General features: G+C 40.3%; 1 non-coding gene across 1 annotated transcript; it reads right to left on the reverse strand.

Annotated features, from left to right (window-relative positions):
- Positions 1 to 1,635: 1,635 nt before the first annotated feature.
- On the reverse strand, positions 1,636 to 1,740 carry LOC112115090. Its single transcript, XR_002908792.1, has one exon. It is a non-coding gene; the product is annotated as a U6 spliceosomal RNA (small nuclear RNA).
- Between the last annotated feature and the right edge of the window lie 19,136 nt (positions 1,741 to 20,876).

A 20,876-nucleotide genomic window follows, 5' to 3' on the forward strand; every position in this document is an offset into this window, starting at 1 on the left:
ACTAACCCTTCTCCAGCAGACTTCTTCTAACATACCAGCTTCCAAAAGGATACCTTTTGCTTCTTAAATCAATCTGCCACAAAAATGTTTTCCTCTTTCTTCATATATGGAATTTCATTCCTGATTTACACTAGCCCAAGTTGCAGGATTGACAATATTAAGTACTTTACTAATGATAGTTTTATAGACAGAAATCTGTTTATCTGGAGGGCTACAAACTGGAGATTTATAGCACTAGAAGGAGGAGATTCCTACCTTCCTATTGGCAAAGCACTTGCTTTGAGTTTTGGAAGGTACCAAGATTTTCTATTAAGCTCAAAATCCATAATATCGACTATTAGTTATTTTTATAAAAGCTATTTATAGCATCTTTATAGATGTCTGAAATTTATTAGGTCGGATCCTCTGCAGTGGTAAATAGAAGTCAATGCAGATAAAGTTTGCACCAGCTTAAGTTCTTGCCCATTGATTTTAATTTCCTGCTGTCTCCAGATCTGCATATTTAATCCAGTGACAACTAAGGCACCCAGGGCCGGCTCTAACTTTTTTGCCGCCCCAAGCAGCAAAAAAAAGTGCCGCCCCGCCGTAACACCCCACCCACTGAGAGCCGCGCCGCCGCCCCCCCCCCCCGCCGAGCGCCGCGCCACGCTGCCCCCCGCCACCCAAGATTGGCTGCCCCTTAGCAGGTGCCGCCCCAAGCACGTGCTTGGTTACCTGGTGCCTGGAGCCGGCCCTGAAGGCACCCAGCTAGACATGCAGAGAGATCAGGGAATAGTCCCAGTACTATTTCTAAAAGCTCTGTACAACATTCTCACAATAATTGTTAAAGTAAAAAGTGGGGTATGCAGAGTACATGGTCGTGTGATTATGAAGATTTTAAGCAGCACTTATTTGGAATGCTCCATCTAACTTAAGATGTAAGCTCAAGAGTAAGACTGCGACTACATTACAGATATAAATTGTGAGCATGCTGAATGTAGGAATGGTTTGATTTACACACCCTATTATATATTATTAGCAAGGCAATGTGGTCCAAAAGTTATAGCACGGTCTGGGAGTCAAGGTCAAGAGACCTGAAGTTCTGTTCCTCATTGACATGTTGTGTGAACTAGCCTGATTCAGGTTACCTTTCTGTGCCTCAGTTTCCCCATCTGGAAACAAGGGATAATGATACTCTGTAAAGTACTTTAGATCTATGAATGAAAAGAGCTAAAGATTATTATTAGAAGCTGAAATTATACAGTGACTTTTGGAAGGTAGCTTTTCCTCAAGCTGCAACAGGTCTTGGATTTAACATATTGCCTTAATGTTAAAATGTATTCATTATACCCATAAAGGTAACAAACAAGACAATAAATGCACTTTTGTAGATTTCCTAGAATTTATCCATTAAAATAAATTCAATTAGTAAAAGCACATTCATTTCCAATATGTAAATTATTTACAGTGGGCATACTCATTATTTTGATAGTTATTTTGGTAACTTACCAGTGGGCATACTCATTATTTTGATAGTTATTTTGGTAGCGGGGGCAGGAACCATCTCTTTTTCTGTCATGTAGAGCACTGAACACATTGTTGGTGCTTAAACATTGTGACAACGTCAGACCAGACAGCTGTAAGACAGTGGGTTTTTTTTTTACGGAACGTTTCACAAATTTGCGTGACATCCTTACGCTGGAGCCATGCTAATCTTCTCTGTATCGTTCCAATTTTAGTATATGTGCTGCCGAAGTGTAAGGCAGGTACGTCAGCCCTAGAGAGGTAGAGGCCCTTTTCCCCATGAGCTGAAAAGAGGTTACCTCAGGTCACCTTGGGACACCTGAGTCCAAATAAGGGATACCCGAGACCTTTAAACAAACAAAGTTACTAACAAACAAACACCCTCTTCTAGTGAGAGACAGGGAGGAGAAACAACAACCTGCAGCACACCTAGTGGCAGCAGGGAGAAAAGGCTTTTCCTGGTGGAAGGCTGCTCTCCTCCCTACAGGGAAAGCAACCACGCTAGCAGACATTTTGGGGAATGACTGGCACCCTGCAGCCAGCATAACAAGGAAAACACCCCAGAGAAAGGACAGGGAAAGATATTCCCTTTTTGTGTTATGAATTTGTTTCTTTGGTTTGGCTGAAGAGTACGCTTTGGATCTACCTTGAGGCCCATCTTGTAAATATTGAAAATAAAAATCCACTTGAGGAATAAAAACCCTTCCCCACCACCAAGGGGGGGAAATCTGAAGCTGGCAAGGCAAAGGTGATGCCTTGCCACAATAGTTTATAGATACTAGGAGTATCCAGTTTTTCTGGTAGCACTGTTTGAAATGTCCTTTATTCACAGGAATGACAATGACATAGAGTACTTGGCTTAGCATAGGTACCTGGTTTAACAGATAACTTTGTAAAACTTCAAACAAAAAAATCATTGGTTATTTCTTTAGGGACTTCACTTCCCATCAGTAAAGATTTCCCTATGGTGCAAGTTTTTTATTGCACAGAACAGCCATGAAATGAGCATCAGAGAGATTTAATTACAAACAAGTTCCCTGTGTGTGTGTGTGCACATGCACATGTGAAAGTCAGGAGGAAAGGGAGAGAGATAACTACTTTGGCTGTCATCTCTCTACAGAAACTTAGAACTTGATGGGATCAGCATCATGAAGAATACAGTTAAATAGCATTGTACACTCAAGGGGAAACGTGTCTATTACTTACTACTCAAAACCAAGAATATTAGCACTGGTAACAAATTTTAACAAAAACTTAGGGAAACCATAGTAATTTCATGTGACTTTCTCCTTAAAAATCAAAATTAGTGAATTTACCAAGCACGGCATCTCCTAATTTTAAATATATAGATATGCACTGAGGCTACTAATATGTCACCATCAAGCACAGTGTAAGACTATGACATGCATAGCTATTGTTTCTCTCATCTTATAATATGTGGAGATATACCTATCTCATAGAGCTGGAAGGGACCCTGAAAGGTCATCAAGGCCAGCCCCCTGCCTTCACTAGCAGGACCAAGTACTGATTTTGCCCCAGATCCCTAAGTGGCCCTCTCAAGGATTGACCTCACAACCCTGGGTTTAGCAGGCCAATGCTCAACCCACTGAGCTATCCCTCCTCCCCAGACCTGGTGTAGTTGATTACACTAAAGTGGGAGTAAAACACTACCAAAACATGTAGTAGCATTTTATATCCACTCCATACTGGCAAGGGAAAGGAGAATCAGGCTCAATACGTTTAGGTTTATTGGGTAGCTGACTGCATTACAATAGCCTCTATTCCATGTTTATTTGCTATATCAAGTTTGGACAGTACCGTAGAAATCCTAGGAACACTTTCTCTGACAGACTGAAAAGCTACGTGTAATAAGCTAATTTTAATACCAACCACATGCGAATGATCACACTAACATACATGAGCCACTAACATACATGAGCTCTTCATTAGACATTAAAATGTACTTATGCTAATTAAATAGGCAAGAAAATGTAATATTTAAACCTCACTTGCTGATCATTTAAATTTAACCCATTCTAACCACATTCTTCTTCCTACTGTTCTGAGCCTGCAGTTTCTACACAGAATCTGTCAAGATTAGGACAAGATCAACCCATGTGTTAAGTACATCCAAGTAGGCTGGGAAACACTAATTGATACCACCTCCAATTTTTTTTTCTTTTAAACATCAGTTGCAAAACTGCTCTTGTACCCACAAATTCTGGCTTTTCTGTTCATAAGTCAAAGTATTGGTGTGCCTCTTTTTTAATGCACAGCTGATACAGATTCTGAGCTCTACATCTGTATGCACATATTGAGCATGCTCTTCCCAATGCTCTCAATGGAGAATTTCCACTAGGGCCTTTTAAAGGTATGCCTTGTTTTAGCTATATTTGGAAATTAAGTGGTGAATGTTTAATATAGCCAATGCTTGATGCCTTTAAAATTGAAGTAGGCAGGAGGAAAGGGGCAAAGAACTGGCCCTCATGGCCAAGATGACTTAATAAATATTGTCGGTATGTCCTTTCTATTGACAAAACATTCAATAATTTCTATTAACCTAAACACTTTTGTTGTGCTTCCCCCCCCCCAAGATCAAAACATTCTTACCAGCTTCAATGAAAGAATCGTAAGACTTATTCTGCTTTCAGTTTCACATAAATAAAAAAGTACCTCCACTGAAGCCAATGGGGGTATACTGGTCCAAAACTGGTATAAGTGAGAGAAGAATCCGCCCCAGGATAGTAAAAAACGATAGAGTTTATATCTAATCTCACACTGATTTCATGCAGGAGAGGAAGAAGTACTATGTGGTCATATAATACAAGACTATCATTATGCATGCGCTCAAGGAGGCAAATTAAGGTTGCCCAGGCAAACTTAATGCTGACATTTCCTTACTTTTGAGAGCTTGACTTTCAGCTTTAATAATGTTTTACTCATAAAACAATCCTACATGAAATATATTTTGTTATTAATAGCTTTTAAAATTTTGCCTTTTTGATAGATTTAGGAAAAGGCAAAGCAAATATTTTGGTTTGATGTAGTGTCAGATTTTGCCATGTGTGAAACTTAATTTTTGTTCGGCAAAACAGTTGTTTGGAAAGGGGAAAAAAGACTGCAGCTCATATTCAAGAGGGAAGCTTAGGGTAAATGGGAGGAGAGAGGTAAAAAAGGGAGACAACTGGGATTTTAATTTGAATTTTTTACCACATTGGCAGTGTTCACTGTGCTGAAACTTCAGTTGGGTAAAGAGTTAACTGGGGTCTCATTAAAGAAATCTGAAGAAAGTGCTCAAAAATGTGCTGATTTCTGCTGAAATTATTTCCCCCCAGTTTCTTTTTAAGTACGACTTGGCTAAAAATAGTTGTTTTCTCTTGTAGCTGAGTGAGGAGGGAGAAGAGAGCTGGTCTCATCGTGCACATTTCTGTGTCCCATTCCTTCCCTCAGTTATAGGCTCTTAGCTGAACTATCAAACCAGGCAATAGTTATCTTAACCATGCAATTTTATTTTTACTTTCTGTCTATTATACTTATATGCCCCCCTTAGGATAATATCTGAATCCCTCACAATCTTTACTCCATTTATCCTCACAACACCCCTATGAGGTTGAGAAGTATAATTTCAGTATTCCCTGGTATTGTTTGTTACATTTCTTTATGTCCCATTTCTGCAGACATTTATACACATGCTTATTACTCACATTAGTGAAAATCACACACCAACAGAAATAGTTGCTGAATCTTTGAGTGCAAGCGCTTCATAGCAGGATTCCTATAGCCCAAGTAGGGCCTGGATCCTGACGGGGCCTTTGGACACAGACGTAAGTGAGCATGAATAGCTGTACTCACACTGGGAAGAAGTGAACAGAAAGTCATCAAAAACATAGCAGACATGTCTGACAAACCCAGAGAAGCAATTGGCTTTCATGGAGAATACATTTGTTTTTAAAGATGCTTCTAAAAATGTATTTTTAAGCAGAAAACTTCCCACTGCTCACTGTTGGGGATATTCAACACCTAAGAACATAAGAACGGACATACAGGTTCAGGCCAAAGGTTCATCCCTAGCCCAATATCCTGTCTTCTAATAGTGGCCAATGCCAGGTGCCACACAGGGTATGAACAGAACAGGTAATCATCAAGTGATCCAGCCCCTATCACCCATTCCCAGCTTCTGGCAAACAGAAGCTAGGGATACCATCCCTGTCCTACATCTGGGTTAACTGAATTTTGAGCTACCCTTTGCAGTTCACCTTTAGAATGGAATTCCTCTGAAAGTAATGGAACACCAGGAGTTTTACAAGGAACATTTGGTAGCATGGGATGCATATATTTTTTGAAGATGCCTTCTGTGTGTTTAGCCATAGAGGACATAGGAAGAAAGTGTTACAACCCTTAAATTTCAAACCCCCTCCCAGTCTGTCTTGTTTTTTTTTTAATCCTCTGTTTCTACCAAGTACGTGTTCTTTTTAACCAATTTAAAATGTTGATAGTCTTCTCCTGATCACAGAGGGCAAAATTCTGTTGTCAGTTATTCTTCAGTGAGAGCTGTGCATGTGTAGTTTGAGAACAGGTTTTGCCTAATGGGTAAAAAAACACTTTACACAGTATTCAGCAACATCACCAGACATGAGCCATGTGCAGTGCATGGGAGCTGAAGCTACAGTTCAGTATGGGAGTTGCCTGAATGCATCCTGCTCACACGATTCAGATGCTTTGGATGTCCTAAGTGCTGCTGTTGCCCAGTGCACTCTTGGGGAAAGAACTCACTCTAGTTCGTCATATGCCAAGCTGAGAATAATCAATTTTGGTGCCCAGCAGATTAAATTACTGGTGCTGAAGGTCAATAAATGCTAATAGTTTCTCTATGGCACTAGAGGCTTTGAGCAGGAATTGACAGAGATATGGATTTGGAACAAGATCTGGTACTGCCTGACTGAGTTCAAATATTGTAGGAGAGAGATATGAGAGAACTCATACAGAAATAGAGTGTGATTTCATCAGCATTGTCCTCAATAAATATTTCTGCAAGGGGAAAAAAAACAGGAAGGCCTGGTCTACACTAGGACTTTAATTCGGATTTAGCTGTGTTAATCCGAATTAACCCTTCACCCGTCCACACTACAGAGCCAGTTAATTCGAATTAAAGGGCACTTAAAATCGGTTTCTGTACTCCACCTCGACGAGCGGAGTAACGCCTAAATCGATTTTGTTAATTCGAATTAGGGTTAGTGTGGCCGCACACCACCGAATTACTGTGTTAAAGTTAATGGGCTAGTGTGGCCGCACACCACCGAATTAATGTGGTTAAAAACTGAATTAAGGTGCTTAGTGTGGCCGCGCACAATCGAATTTATACAACCTGTTTCCCAAATTCGAATTATCTAAATTCGGATTAATCCTGTAGTGTAGACATACCCGAAGAGAAACATGTATGCCTGATGTTGACAAATGTCTGTTTGTGCCTAATAGATTGGAGAAATTGTTCAAGAACTGTTCATTCTTATGGAAAGATTGCCCTGTTTAATGCCGCCAAGGTCAGTTTCAGCTTGGGTAACTGTCTGTGTAAGTACTGTTCACTTAAGTTACAGTAACTTAACTTTTTAAATAAAGCCAGATACCAGTGTGTGTTATTGGCCACAATGCTACCTTCTGCTGCATGCTGTGTATAGAGTAAAGTGTGGCAGATAAAAAACAGATGGACAGAACGGAGAGGGCATGGGCCTTCTTGTTTCTCGAAGTCATGGAGTCTTCATTGCTCCAATTTTGGAGTCAGGGCTTCTCATCTTTGGGGAGAAAGGACACTTCAAGGTGAAGTAGAGGGGTACACCCAAGTAACAACCACTCTCTGCAGCATGCTCCAGCTATTTATCAGACAGAAGATTTCCACATGGCCCTCTGCTCAGTTGTTACAGCTTCCTAAAGCAGTTGTAATTCCCTTTATATGTTTCATGCATTCTGTCCCCTTCAGAGGATGTGTGATGCAGGCATACAGATGAATGTCAGGGGCTAACCATTGCCAGCATGGGTTGTAATGGAATCATGCTGCTATGTGTGGCGGGAGGGTCATGCAAGTAGCTATAAGGGACAAACACCCTGAAGGTATGGCCAGGATCCACATGCTTGTCCTCTGCATTTGTTATGAATCTGTGGCACACCTCAGATTTTCAGGCTGCACCCCATGTCTTTTGAAAGTTGGGGCAGTGGGGGATGTATAATGTTCTGTAAGTTTAAACTCATTTTCTGCTCTGTTGCACAGCTGTGATTCCATAGACATTAGTGGGGTTGCAAAGCTGAACTTGGCTGGATTTTTTGATATCCATGGGGCTTGACTTGAAGAACAATATGCGTCTCTAATATTTGCAGATGCTTGTACCCACAGAACCTGTGGCTTACTCTTGAGTCCATCCATTTTCTGGCATTCTCTTCCTGAACTGAGTTATTGCACCCCTATAGGCTAAGGCTAAGTTCTTCAGTCTGATCTGCAGCATGGACCTCATGTAGCTTAACTAAAGTGTTTTGGGCAATTTCCCTGGGAATCCATGTGTTACCAATCACTCCAAATACCACTTTAATTAAGATGGAACTGTTCCTCTTCTGCAATGAAGCTAACAGGCTCCCAAATGAATTGGCTAAAGAACGCACCATTCAATTGGCTTTTTTCAGGTGATAAAGTTATTCCAGTCATTACACAGAATAGCTGACATGCAGAAGTCTCGTCATATATAAAGGCACCAGGGGTACAGATGGAACTACGTGCTTTCACACACACACTTTTTTATGTACAACTTACCAAATGTAATATGTTAATCATGCAATGATACCAATGTAAATAGCATAACTCAAGAACATTATGTGGCTGGGATGTGCTCTTTAGAGGCCTCAGGTTATTATTTCCCACTAATTCAAAGGAAGCTGAACTCATTTACTCAGACTAGCTCCCTGATATTCGAGAAGTTAAGAAGCAATGAGAAAAATTTAAAAAAGACTATGTGCTGACTAGTGCATAGAAAATAGAGTCATGATTCCATATAATCCCTGCCCCCCTTTCAACAGGTTTCTCCCACACTGTGCAAGGAGGAGTGTTTCTTTCTTTCTCTCGCCCAGTTGCATGGCCACATACAACAAGAACATAATCTATCTCAGTGTAAGTAGGGGAAAATATCAGAAGACCTTTGGAACTTGCTGTATCTGGGGACAATGCGAACAATTACAGCAGGTGACCTGATTCTGATTCCATGTCGAATGTAGAATACCACATGTCCATGGTCTACCATGAAGACCCTTCTGGTGTATACCAATCTAAGTGAGATCAGAATCAGGCTCAGGAATAGTTGTAGTATGTAAACCACTTCATATGAATGAATAGAGATGTAACAGGTTCGGTCACAGAGACCCCCTTGAGGCTGTCACCTGATGTGCTGGAATTACCTCTGAGCCCATTTTCCACTGCCAGCTTGGGACTCCAGAACCCTGCCTTGTTGAGCCAGACATGCTAGTCTGCTGCAACACAGACCCTGGTCTGGTCCATGCCCCCAAAGCTGCAGACTTTAACCAAAAGCTGCTCAGCAAGTCACTTATTTCCAGCACCCAGACATCCAGTTTCCAATAGTATCCAAACCCCAAATAAATCAGTTTTACTCTGTATAACGCTTATACAGGGTAAACCCATAAATTATCCACCTTCTATAACACTAATAGAGAGATATGCACAGCTGTTTGCTTCCCCAGGTATTAATCACTTACTCTGGGTTTATTAATAAACAAAAGTGATTTTATTACGTATAAAAAGTAGGATTTAAGTGTTTGCAAGTAATAACAGACAGAACAAAGTAAGTTACCAAGCAAAATAAAATAAAACATGCAAGTTCAAGCCTAATACATTAAGAAACTAAATAAAGGTATATCTTACCCTCAGAGATGTTCCAATAAGCTTCTTTCACAGACTAGACTCCTTTCTAGTCTGGGCCCAATCCTTTCCCCAGTACTGTCCTTGTTAGTTCCAGCTCAGGTGGTAACTAGGGGATTTCTCATGACTGGCAGCCCCCATTTTTCTGTTCCACCCCCTTTTATAGCTTTTGCAAAAGGCGGGAATCTTTTGTCTCTCTCGGTCCCCACCCCTCCCTCTAAATGGAAAAGCATCAGGTTTAAGATGGATTCCAGTACCAGGTGCCATGATCACATGTCACTATAAGACCTCATTCTCCATTCTTTCAGGGTTGGCTTGCATGTACCCAGGAAGGTTTGTGAGTAAAGAGAGCCATTCACAACCAATTGTCCTACTTAATGGGAGCCATCAAGATTCCAAGCCACCATTAATGGCCCACACTTTGCATAGTTACAATAGGACTTCAGAGTAATACTTCATATTTCTAGCTTCAGATACAAGAATGATACATTCATACAAATAGGATGAACACACTCAGTAGATTATAAGCTTTGTAATGATACCTTAGAAGAGACCTTTTGCACAAAGCATATCTCATTTACATTATAGTTACACTCATTAGCATATTTCCATAAAACCTATGGAGTGCAATGTCACAATCGGTCAATCATTAAAAGAACTAGCCAATAAAAAAGCACTAAGTTGCCTAAACATATTAAGACAATGAGATTGAACAAACAATGAACTGTTTTTTTTCATGCTGTATTACTGTTAATATGGGAGATTTACTGTATATTGTTTTGAGACAAATTATACAGTTTGGGGGAAGGGTTTTGATCTTTTTCTTTCATCCCTAGTACATAAACATTTTTGCTATTTATGATGCATCATTCCTGTTTGTCAGTTCTCTGTAGAGACTACATACCAGCTTTGTAACACTGACAGGACAGAGACCGGAGCAGAACATATACATTCCCTGAGGTCTTGAGTGGTGCCTTTTGAAAGGAAGGCACCATATACATTTGTTATTATTTGTAACATTCAGGTAGTGGCCAGTCTTCAGGATTGTGTAACATTTTATATTTCCTTGACCAACTGACATCCCGGCCTGATTCTCCTCTCACATTGATATAAATCAAGAGTAAATCAGTTGAGGTCAGTAGAGTTAAACTAGCATAAATCAAGTATGAGAAGAAAATAAAGCCCTTTATATATAATATGTTCTGGGGATGGTTTCTATTCAGAAAGTCAGCCAAAGAGTTATATTTAGCAATGGCTAAAGAAATCTCAGAGATTTCATGTCATTTGTTAAACCAGTAGTAAACTAATCTGGGGAAAAGAAAAATCCTTCTTTTGAGAAATTTCTGAAAGCTGGTGTTAATTTTGCTTCCTTGTTTATGGCAAAAATCCTGTCATCCTTACTCAGTCAAAACTCCCACTGAAGTCAAAGGGAATTTTCACTGAGTAAGGAGGACAGGATTTCACCATTAATACATCAAAAGCAATATTGTGCTACATCTCTTACCACCCGATGTTATTGTAGCAGCGAAGAGATGGGTTGCTGTGCAGAGGTAACAAGAATGATATAGTCCTTGCAGCCAAAATGGGACCAGAAATAAACCAGAGACATTTTAAAATGATAAATTGAAGAGTAAGAAGGAAAGAAATGCATGTTTTATTTAGTTTTGAAGGTATTGGAAGGCTCTGAAAAAAGGAATAGTTGCCCACAAAACATTATGGTGGGTTGCTATTATATTGCTTGTCTTAAAAACCACACCAAAAAGTGATATAGATCCATCAGCAAAAATGAAATGTCCTCATTTAGTCAACACTCTCTAAAGATGGCTAAATTCAGTGCCTTGCATGGTGACACACTGTAAAGATGTTTTTTATCAGGTTTAATGGCACACAATGAGCAAAGCTGAATTGAAAATCAGGGTAGGTGTACTCTAGTAATTAGAAAGAAAATTATGTCATACTGAGTAGTGGTATTGTTGGGAGGTCACAAACTTAAAATTTGCAATTTATATATGTTGTAGCTAGCACATGAATAATCGTGTATATGTTTTCATAAGACAGCTATCTGTTGGATGCTGTTTTTTACTGAGAAGGAACAGGACTGAATTATAAAACTAATTACACTACAGGGGAAAATATGATTTCACTTAACAGTTGTAGTCTAAATGATTTACATTTGAAACAAATAACCAGAGGATGAAACAAGACAAAAGTTCTGTCCTTCAGTCCCTTCTCTTTCCTTTTTACACACTTTCTGTAGGCAAGCAACTCTATGCATATGGCTTTGACTTCCCACCATTATGTGGATGTCTCAAATAGACCACTCTATTCTTGACCTGTCTTCCCTCTATCCAATCCTGCATGCCTCTTGCTCCAACATCTCCTGATGTCTTGTCATCAATTTAAATGCAACACGGTCAAAATTGAATACTTAGTTATTCCTATAATTTCTTCCTCCTTTTCTTTCCTTCCAAGCACTCTTCCCTCTCCAACCACACCCCCTTCTCTGGTGCTCTTAGAACATTCCAGTATCCTCCCTGTCATTTCCTCTTCTCTGGCTTCCTTGACATCCACAGTGCTCTTGCCCCACCACAAACAACAAAAAAACCACATCTGCCAATATCATCTTCCTAGTTCCATCTGACCACATCACCTTCTTTGGCATCCTCATAAGAACATGATGGCCATACTTGATCAGACTAAAGTAAACTGTCTTCCAACAGTGGCCAAGGCCAGGGGGAATGCACAGAGCAGGTAATCAAGTGATCCATCACCTGTTGCTCATTCTCAGCTTCTGACAAACAGAAGAAAGGGACACCAGCCCTGCCCATCCTGGCTAATAGCCATTGATGGACCTATCCTCCATGAACTTATTTAGTTCTTTTTTGAACCCTGTTATAGTCTTGGCCTTCACAACATCTTTTGGCAAAGAGTTCCACAGGTTGACTGTGTGTTGTGTAAAGAAATACTTCCTTTTGTTTGTTTTAAACCTGCTGCCTATTAATTTCATTTGGTGACTCCTAGTTCTGGTGTTATGAGAGGGAGTAAATAACACTTCCTTATTTACTTTCTCCACACCAGTCATAATTTTATAGACCTCTATCATATCCCACCTTAATCATCTCTTTCAAAAATGAAAAGTCCCAATCTTATTAATCTCTCCTCATATGGAAGCTGTTGCACACCCCTAATATATTTTTTTGCCCTTTTCTGTACCTTTTCTAATTCCAATATATCATTGTTGAGATGGGGCAACCACATCTGCATGCAGTATTCAAGATGTGGGCATACCATGAATTTATATAGTGGCACTATGACAGGGATCGGCAACTTTTGGCACATGGCCCATCAGGAAAATCTGCTGGCGGGCCGGGACGGTTTGTTTACTTGCAGCATCCGCAGGTTCGGATAATCGCAGCTTCCACTGGCCGCGGTTTGCCGTTCCAGGCCAACGGGGGCTGCAGAAAGCGGTGTGGGTCAAGGGATGTGCTGGCCGCCACTTCCCGCAGCCCCCATTGGCCTGGAACGGTGAACTGCGGCCAGTGGGAGCTGCGAACGGCTGAACCTGTGGTGCCAAATGTTGCCGATTCCTGCACTATGACATTTTCTGTCTTATTATCTATCCCTATCCTAATGATTCCCAACATTGTGTTAGCTTTTTTGACTGCTGTTGCATATTTAGTGGATATTTTCAGAGAACTACCCACAAAGATCTCTTTCTTGAGTGATAACAGATAATTTAGACCCCATCATTTTATATGTATAATTGGGACTTTGTTTTCCAATGTGCATTACTTTACATTTATCAGCATTGAATTTCATCTGCCATTTTGTTGCCTATTCGCCCAGTTTTGTGAGATCCCTTTGTAACTCTTTGCAGTCTGCTTTAGACTTAACTATCTTGAGTAGCTTTGTATTATCTGCAAATTTTGCCACCTCACTGTTTACTCCTTTTTGCAGATCATTCATGAACATGTTGAACAGCACAAGTCCCAGTACAGATCCCTGGGGGATACCAGTATTTACTTCTCTGCACTCAGAAAACTGACCATTTATTCCTACCCTTTGTTTCCTATCTTTTAACCGGTTACTGATCCATGAGAGGACCTTCCCTCTTATCCGATGACAGCTTACTACGCTTAAGATCCTTTGGTGAGGGACCTTGTCAAAAGCTTTCTGAAAATCTAAATACACTATATCCACTGGATTACTGTTGTCCAAACATACTTATTGACCCCTCAAAGAATTCTAGTAGGTTGGTGAGGCATGATTTCCATTTACAAAAAACATGTTGACTCTTCCCCCAACAAATTGTGTTCATCTATGTGTCTGATAAATCTCTTCTTTACTACATTTTCAACCAATATGCCCAGTATTGAAGTTAGGCTTACCAGCCTGTAATTGCCAGGTTCACCTTTGGATCTTTTTTAAAAAATTGGCATCACATTAGCTATCCTCCAGTCATCTGGTACAGAAGCTGATTTAAATGATAGTATATACCACAGTTAGTAGTTCTGCAATTTCACATTTGAGTTCCTTCAGAACTATTGGATGAATACCAGCTGGTCCTGGTGACTTATTACTGTTTAATGTATCAGTTTGTTCCAAAACTGCCTCTAATGATACCTCAATCTGGGACAGTTCCTCAGATTTGTCACCTACAAAGAATGGCTCATATTTGGGAATCTCACTCACATCCTCAGCTGTGAAGACCGATGCAAAGAACTCATTCAATTTCTCTGCAATGGCCTTATCTTCCTTGAGTGCTCCTTTAGCATATTGATTGTCCAGTGACCCCACTGGCTGTTTAGCAGGCTTACTGTTTCTGATGTACTGAATCTTTTTGCTATTACTTTCTGAGTCTTTGGCTAGCTGTTCTTCAAAATCTTTTTTGGCCTTCCTAATTATATTTTTTACACTTCATTTGCCAGAGTTTATGCTCCTTTCTATTTTCCTCAACAGGAAAAACTTCCATTTTTTAAAGAATGCCTTTTTGCCTCTAACTGCTTTTTTTTTACTTTGCTGTTTAGCCACTGTGTCCTCTTACCATGTTTTTTTGGTCCTCTTACTATGTTTTTTAATTTGAGGTATAAATTTAAATTGAGCCTCCATTATGGAGTCTTTAACAAGTTTCCATGCAGTTTGCAGAGATTTTACTTTTGGCACTGTACCTTTTAATTTCTGTTTAACTAGGTTCCTTATTTTTGTGCAGTTCCACTTTCTGAAATTAAATGCTACTGTGTTGGGCTGCTGGGGTGTTCCCCCCTACCTCTCCCAGGGATGTTCAATTTTATTATGTTATGGTCACTATTACCAAGCGATTCAGCTATATTCATCTCTTGGACCAGATCCTGTGCTCCACTTAGGCCTAAATCAAGAATTTCCTCTCTACTTGTGGGTTCTAGGACTATCTGCTCCAAAAAGCAGTTATTTAAGGTGTCAAGAAACTTTATCTCTTTATCCCATCCTGAGGTGATATGTACCCAGTCTATATGGGGATAGTATGATATGAAATCCCCCATTATTATTGAGGTGTTTTTTATTTTATTTTAATAGCCTCTCTAATCTCCCTGAGTAGTTCACAGTCACTATCACCATCCTGGTCAGGTGGTCGGTAATATATCCCTACTGCTGTATTCTTATTATTCAAGCATGGAATTTCTATCCATAGAGATTCTATGGTACAATTTGGTTCATTTAAGATTTTTACTTCATTTGACTCTATGCATTCTTTCACATATAGTGCCACTCCCCAACCAGTATTACCTGTTCTGTCCTTCCAATATATTTTGAACCCTGGTATTACTGTGACTCAATGATTATCTTCATTATACCAAGTTTCTGTGATGCCTATTATATGAATACCCTCATTTAATATGAGGCACTCAAGTATCCTCCACTGGCTCCCGTTTCTCTGATGTAACAAATTCAAGCTTCTTGTCACCACTTTCAAGGCCCTGCATATAATCATGCCCCTGCCTTCTTATCTGACCGCATCTCATAAGGAACTACTCCCAAACCCCTTCAATTCTTTTTTATTCATTCATCCAGTTCTCCCACAGCCACTTCTATCATCCTCCTCCCAAGCTAACAGGACATGCCACCAGCCATTTATATGAGGTTTAAGCAGCATCTGAGGATAGTTTATGAATCTAACAAAACACATGCTAGCCATCATCTTGGCCAGTCTACTGTTATGTTGCATCCCTTGCCCAGTCTTTCATCTATTTTTTCTTTCAGATTTGAAGATCTCCGGGGCAGAGACCGCATCATCCTATGTGTTTGGGAATTACCAAGCACATTATATATGTAATGGGAATCTAACTAAAACTGAGAAATAATAAAGGGAAGACAAAAATACAGTCTTTGGCCTCGATCCTGTGAGACAGCACAGGCTAACTTCACACATTTGTCCCACTGTCTTCAAAAGTGTATAAAGGTGTCTCAAGTTAAGTATGTGCAAAGGACTTTGCAGGATCCAGGACTTTAGCATAATTTTACTTCCATGCAGTTATTCTTCTGAGATTTCATTTATAAACTTTCTTTCTGAAAACTTTATAATGAATTATAATTAAGGCTACAATTTAGTCATGGGTATTTTTAGTACATGGACAGGTCATGGGCAATAAACAAAAATTCACGGCCCATGACCTGTCCATGACTAATACTATAAATAACCCTGACTAAATCTTGGGGTGGCTGCTGCTGCAGGGGGCCGCTGCTGCAGAGGGGCACTGCTGGGGGGAGCGCCCCAGGAGGCTGCTGCTGGGGGAGGCGCCAGGGCGAGCGGCACCAGCTGTCAGGGGCCACTGGAGCAGCGGCTGCTCCAGCCACCCTGAGAACTACTGCCAGATCAGCGGCGGCTCTGACCACCCTGGGAACCACTGCTGGGAGCTGCCAGATCAGCAGCTGCTTTGGCTACCCCGGAGGCCACTCAAGAAGTAGCTGGTATGGCTGGCCCCAGACCCCGGGCAGCCGGGGCAGCTGACTGCGGGGCTGCCCGAGCAGCTGGCTGCAGAGACACTCCAGCAGCAGCCAGTGTGGCTGGCCCTGGGGACACCTGAGCAGTTGGCCTCCAAGCCAGCTGCTTGGCCGGCCCTGGGATCAGCCACACTAACCACTGCAGAAGTCATGGAGGTCAAGGAAAGTCACAGAATCTGTGTCCCTACTTTCTAGAGCTTTCCACCCATTGCTAGCAACTCTCATTATTCATAATGGGAGTCTTCTGGTAAAATCTCCATGTAGACTGAAAGTTTATCCTTAAAATACTTCCACTTGTGTGGTTTGTAAGTTGAGAGTTATTGAATACTCCGGATTTTCCTAGTGAATCACAATTTAGAAGCACCAAGGTATTTTGTTCTGTCCCACTATGAAAATTGAGTGCTCAAAACCTTCAAGCTGTCTGGTGTTTTACCTGTGTGGAGACTGTTTAATGGTTGCATATTAAGCTTCAGAATAATAGAGAGAGGCATTGATTCAATACCCTTTGAAAACATTTTATATCTGCACCTGCAAGGCACACGGGTGTTTTTTTTATCTAGCTATAATCTTTTGTTTCTGTTTTTTAAATGTAGCCTGTTAAATATCCCCAGATGAAATGGAATTAATATTATGATAGTAAAGTATGTATAAAAATACAACACTGCTATGAAAGTAAGTGTGTGTGTGTGTGTGTGTGTGTGTGTGTGTGTGTGTTGGTAGGTGGCATAGGTCTCAAATAGTCCACGTGGCCAAGATTTAAGGTTGGCCCTCTAGTATAACAACCAAGTGTGTTCCCACAAACCACAAGCATACACAGTACAATCAAGAGGAAATGTGATAGTGAAGGCTAAGTTGTCACTACATTTCTGTGCCCTGTACACAGCTGACCCAAGGTACACTTAAATGCATTTGTTATACATCTCAGTACTTTAAGAAACAGCTTTACTGAAGTTTAAGCAGTTTAAAAAAAGTCTCTTTAGAAGACCTGGAAAAGGGAAAGTTAGCAAGGGGGCTACAAGGTGACACAGCAAGTATGATGTGGTGTGCTCACCAAGCATTAAAGTGGTAAGATTCTGTAAGGTTAAAAATAGATTTGATTCCCTTTAAGTCCCTCTCTTTCAACAGCCTTTTGTTTGTGAGGTATTTCCAAGGTTGACTCAAGGAGCATTTTTCTTTTCCAGCTTAATTTCAAGCAAACAGCTCAGAGGATATAAGAATTTCAGGAACAGACCAGTCAGTTCAGTACATCTATCCTTTTAAAAGTCTACATTTTAGCCAAAATATGGCAATTCTACAGTTATGTCTTTCAAACCAGGGATTCATGAACCCTGAGAAGTTGTAGACCCTCTATCCAAATTATAGAACTTTATAAAATAAACAAGCCGATGTGTTGTAAAGTATGACTTGCCAAAGAAAATAATTATGAATAAATTAGGGTCCATAAATTTTATGGATGAAAAACTATACTTGTGACAACAGCTTCTAAAACACAAGTGTAATAGGCCATGATCCTGCCTTCATAGTGGAGAGAGTTTACTCATTTGGATCTCTATTAAGGCATCAATGCTGCAAAGAATTTATCTATCAGTTTTGGATGCTAAAATGTGAAAATTATCCAAATCATTTGTCCTAGAAATGAGGTAACTTCAATGGGAGAAAAAACATCTTTAAAACATTATTCAAAGGGGAAAATTAATCACCAAACCTATTGCTTGAGTTCTCATTTAAGAATAAATAGTTTATTATCAATTATTATTATTCAGTGGTTTCTGAGTCCATTCTCATGATTTATCCACATTACCCCCTCACGAGTATGTGCGGAATGTGCTGTTGGTTTAAATTGGGAAAATTTGGAGTTTTTTTAGAAAGCATGTAAGTTAACATGTGTTGATAAAACATGGAGGCCTGGTCTAGACTAAGTGTATTAGAATGTGTTAGTTAACACTGTCACAGGTTCAAGGTAACTGAACCTGTATTTCCAACTGTGTGGTTCCTCAAAGGCACCACCTTAAGGTTTCAGGCTCCCAGACATCACCTCTCATGGGTTTCTAAGGCTGCACAGCCCACTCCCATACACATGGCATCTGTGTAGGATCTATGATAGTGTGAATTGCAAATAAAATCCAACAGCATGAAAGCAAGTATGGAAGAATGTTTTTTTTAAAAAGCACAGAAATAAAAGTGTCTCATAGTCTTTTCAGGAAAATAATAGCCAAAATAGAGACAGGAAAATGAGTTATGAACAGCTAAAGAAAGATCAGCTTCTGAGCATGTATGCACAGAGGGGACTGTCTGCTGCTGATCAGAAGACATGGACCCAGAGGGCCATTTTCCACCTGCAGGGTCTGCAGGAAACCAATAAGATGGTGCTGCCAGTGGTTCCCCAGACAGCCCAGCAGATGCAGCGAGGAGGAGTGACCCAGAGCAGTGGAGGCTGGAATAAGAAATGTTGCATTTTCAGAAGGAACCATTTCATTTTCTGAGCCAGAGGAAGTGACGGGGGCTGGAAGGTAGAGAAAAGGAGCTCCAGCTCAAATATAAGAACTACCAGCATGAGGAAGAGCCATGCCAGCATGATCAGGAAGAGAAGGACAAGCAGCAACAAGCTCGACACTGTTCTGTTAGGGGGAGCCAGACACCATATTCCTGGGTCTGAGGGAAGGTATAGACTCCATATTATTTCTCCACTTCAGAGAAGATGATGACATGGATGTGTTCTTCAGTGCATTTGAAATGGGGTATGAATTGAACCAGGTGGGGCAGGCCGACATGGTGGGGTGAGAGGGAAGGCCTTAGATGCTTTCGCCCATAAGGATGAAGGATTTCAAAGACTATGAGCATTATGTGAAAGAAAGCATGGAGTCAAATATAGTAAAAACCTTAAATGAATCAAACAGCACCATAGAATGTGCACCGAAATTCCATGCTTCAATAATAAGGGTACAGCAGTAGGTATGTACTACTGACCACCTCACCAGGATTGTGATGGTGACAGTTAAATCCTCAGAGAGCTCAAAGAGGCTACAAAAGTAGAAATCCCAATAATAATGGGAGATGTAAACTATTTCCGTAGTAACTGGGTACATGTCACCTAAATCCCATAAATGACTGCTTCTTGGAGCAGCTAGTCCTGGAACTCACAAGGAGAGGGGCATTTCTTGATTTAGTCCTAAGTGGCACACAGTATCTGGTCCAAGAGGTGAAGATAGTTGAATGTAATTAAATTAAACATTTTTTGGGGGTGGGGAAACACAACAAAGAAACCTACCACTGTAGTATTTAACTTCAAAAGGGGAACTACACAAAAAATGAGGAAGCTAGTTAAAACGTGAATTAAAGGGAACACAGTCACAGGAGTGAAATACATGCAAGCCACATGGAAACTATTTTAAAACCACAGTAGAGGCTCAAACTAAATGTATACCCCAAATAAATACTTAAAAAAAAAAAAGGTAAGAGAACCAAAAAAATGCCACCATGTTTAAACAGCAGAGTAAAACAATTGGTTACAGGCAAAAAGGCATCCTTTAAATATTGGAAGTCAAATCCTATTGAGGAAAAAAGAAAGGAACAAACTCTGGCAAGTCGAATATAAACGTATAATTAGGCAGGCCAAAAACAGAATTTGAAGAACAATGAGCAAAATACAAAACTAACAGCATTTTTTTAACTACATCAGAAGCAGGAAGCCTGCCAAACAATCAGTTGGGCCACTGGAAGATCAAGGTTCTAAAGGACCACTTAAGGAAGACAAGGCCTCTGTGGAGAAGCTAAATGAATTCTTTGCATCAGTCTTCACTACACAGGATGTGACGGAGATTCCCACATTGGAGCCATTCTTTTTAGGTGACATATCTGAGGTACTTTCCCTGATTAAGATGTCAACAAAGGAGGTTTTGGAACAAATTGGTAAATTAAGCAGTAATAAGTCACCAGGATCAAATGGGTTCTGAAGGAACTCTGAAATGACACTGTAGTACTGCTAACTGTGGTATGTAATCTATCACTTTAAGTAGCCTCTATACCAGATAACTGGGGGATAGCTAATATAATGTCATTTTTTGAAAAAAGGCTCCAGAGGTAATCCTGGCAATTACAGGCTGATAAACCTAGCTTGCCTACCAGGCAAATTGGTTGAAACTATAGTAAAGAACAGAAATATCAGACACATAGATGAACATGACATGTTGGGGAAGAGTTAACGTGGCTTTTGTAAAGGTTAATCATGCCTCACAAATCTATTAGAATTCTTTGAGGTGGCAATAAGCATATGGACAAGGGTGATCCAGGGGATACAGTGCACTTGGGCTTTCAGAAAACCTTTGAATAGGCAAAGTTGGCAGTCATCAGATAAGAGGGAAGGTCCTCTCATGGATCAGTAACTGATTAAAAGACAAGAAACAAAAGGTAGGAATAAATGGTCAGTTTTCACAGCGGAGAAAGGCATGGTGCCCCAAGGATCTGTGCTGACACATGTGCTGTT

The sequence above is a fragment of the Terrapene carolina genome, unplaced genomic scaffold (genome assembly GCF_002925995.2).
Source record: "Terrapene carolina triunguis isolate 2854851 unplaced genomic scaffold, T_m_triunguis-2.0 Scaffold21, whole genome shotgun sequence".
Classification (NCBI taxonomy): domain Eukaryota; kingdom Metazoa; phylum Chordata; order Testudines; family Emydidae; genus Terrapene; species Terrapene triunguis.